The 2,953-nt window shown below is 37.6% G+C and overlaps 1 non-coding gene across 1 annotated transcript; it reads right to left on the reverse strand.

The window, feature by feature from the left end:
* Positions 1–2,240: 2,240 nt before the first annotated feature.
* TRNAW-CCA (transfer RNA tryptophan (anticodon CCA)) lies at positions 2,241–2,313 on the reverse strand. Its single transcript has one exon. It is a non-coding gene; the product is annotated as a tRNA-Trp (tRNA).
* Between the last annotated feature and the right edge of the window lie 640 nt (positions 2,314–2,953).

The raw sequence follows: 2,953 nt of genomic DNA on the forward strand, positions 1-2,953 counted from the left end.
CCTTAGCTTTGGACTACTTTCCTTTATAATGTTAGATAATGTCCAGCTGAGCCACCCTATCACTGATAGCTGCAGCATTCTGGGAAGTTTGCCCTTCCCGAATTATTTCCTTTTATTTATAGGGATGTGCCATTGTACCGTACTGTGGTTGACCCTCAGTATACCCTTCAAGTGTAAATTGCCTGAATATCCAATGTACTGTCATATCTCAGAGTAACAGGGATAAAGAGGCGATTATCTACACAGGGTCATGTTCCACCTTGTTTTTTTCTTCGGCTCATCCCCTTTTGGCCTGGGTAGAATAGAGTACGAGGTGAAATCAGAAAATTGGACCAAATGTTTTAAGTGCCTTCAAATTTTCTAATTCTCCAATTCTCCTAGCCAGAGTGCTCATTTTAAAAAATCTGAAACGAGGATCTTAACATTTCCCTTGCTTACATTGATGCTTAATGCCACCAGAGTGTTAGCTGAACCTTTAAAGTGACTGTAACAGAGAAAAGAAGCCTCACTGTATGGTGTGGCAAAATTGTTTCCTAAATCACTTTTTATTATATGGTAGGATGTAGCCACAAGGTAAATGATGAAAAACTTATCACTAAAGGTGATTATAATAAAATTAGAGAAAATATTGCCAACGTAAAAGGGAAGGCTACAAAAATATGTGTGATAGACTGGATTATCCAGCATCTATTTTAAAACTTTAACTCATGAAGTAAATAGGAACAATGTGCACTTGGTATAAATACATGGCATAGGCTTAAACTATGCCACTCAGTATATGAAAACTGGACTCCAATTTTGTTCCCTCAATTTTCCTGTACTTTCATTCACTCAATAGACATTCATTTAGTGTCTACACTGTGGCACTCAGTAGTAGGTGCTAGACATGTAGCTGAGAACAAGACACTAGCAGGTGGTACTGATATGAGGAACTGCTTTCCTAAACATTATTTTGTATCTGGTGCTAAAGAATAACAGTGGTAGTTGTGGAGATAAGCACTGGTAACACCAGAATTTGGTGTATGACTGTGTGGTACCCAGGGTTGTAGCAGCGATGTTCATATAAACACTGGCTCTGAGGCTTGGGCATGTGTCTTGCAGCTTTCTATGGCATATAAGCAAACAGGGCACAGCAGAGGTTTGAAAGGTGCTTGTTCATTGGAGCTTGTCTTCTCCTTCTGCTCTTTGCAACCCCAAGTCAACCACATGAAGAAACAGGCTAGTCTCTTGGAAGATGGAAACCATGTGGAGAAACATGTTGCAGAATTGAGCCATCCCAGCTGAGCCTCGCTACCTGAACTAGCCTGACAACCCACAGACATATGAGTGAAGACCATCCAGTTTCAGTTTCAACAGAGCCTCTAGCTGATTGCAGAGATCAGGTGAGCCAGCCTGGACCAGAACTGCCCAGCAGGTCCATAGACTTGTGAGAAACAGTAAATGCTTATTGTTTTACAACACTAAGTTTTGGTTGGTTGTGCATCCAAAAGTAACTGATAGAGGATATCCACATACATAAGAATGAAGTTGAACCCTGAATTCACACCACATACAAAAATTAACTCCAAATGGATCAAAGACCTAAATGTAAGAGCTAAAACTATAAAACTTTTGGAAGGAAAGATAGGACTAAATCTTTGTGTCCTTGGATTAGGCAGTGACTCCTTAGATACAACATCAAGAGCACAAGCAACAAAAGGAAAAATAGATGAACTGGGCATCCCTGGTATAAGGAGAAATGCTTTGGGGGAGGGTCATTACTGCACAATCTAGCCCAGCCACTTAGTGTTTATGTGACACTGGGAAAGTCACTTACCTCACTAAGCTTAATTTTCATTATCTGTAAAATACAAATACTATTTATATCGTAAGGTTCTTATAAAGATTAATGATTATATTTTAAAATCTTTATATGTATTTAGGCTTATAACACTGCCTATAAGAAAACCACATTTTTGTTTCATACTTTCTGCTTGGCCTACATTCTTCATAAGTTATATAAATATCTACTACCTGGTATTACCTTCAGAATTGAAGTCAAAGCTACTCTATTTATAGTTATTATAATTATTATAATAGTTATATTTATAGTTATTTTAAGGTATTATTTATAGTTTCCTAAAATGGCTGTGCCAGGATAATTATTATTTTTTTAATTTGGCTGCGCCGGGTCTTAGTCGCAGCATGTGAGAACTTCTTTGAGGCATGCGGAATCTTTAGTTGTGGCATAAGGGATCTAGTTCCCTGACCAGGGATTGAACCTGGGCCCCCTGCATTGGGAGCATGGAGTCTTAACCACTGGACCACCAGGGAAGTCACTGTGCCAGGATAATTAAGAGTGTGGTTGTTGCCTGAGTTAGGATATATCTGTGAATCGATAATACTAAGCAAGATCATACCAAAAGCACCTATGTTTGTAAATATGGGTATAATATATAATTCATATGTATTACATGAGTAATATGTAAATATCATAAAATAAGAACTATTGATTTCCTTCCAGTATCTTATTTACTTTGCTAATTAATTTGTGAAATCAATTAGGATCAGAAATTAATATCAATTTCTATATCAATAGCAGCAAACCCATTCAATTCATTACTGTGAGAAGTGACTTAAGCCTACATTTTAAAGACTGTGTTTTCTATGTTAGAGTGAATTAAAGGGAGATGCTGTTTAAAAGAGCTGAATGGAAAAGGTCACTTTCTGAAAGCACAAAGTCGGTTGAGGTAAAGAGGAACCAGATATCTCTGATAACTTCAAAAGAAACAAAGCAGTCAGAAAATTCCTACCCATAGATTAAATATAGTACTTGGCCCTTGGAAAGGGATGCTTGCAGGAGCAAACGATAAAACCGTATAGAGATGGATAACTCAAGGAACTTCATTTAGCACATGAATTGGTGGAAGATGTTGAGTGACATATTACATTTTTATGTCCCTATTCTCTTGAC

This window comes from Tursiops truncatus, chromosome X, assembly GCF_011762595.2.
Source record: "Tursiops truncatus isolate mTurTru1 chromosome X, mTurTru1.mat.Y, whole genome shotgun sequence".
In the NCBI taxonomy this organism is placed as follows: domain Eukaryota; kingdom Metazoa; phylum Chordata; class Mammalia; order Artiodactyla; family Delphinidae; genus Tursiops; species Tursiops truncatus.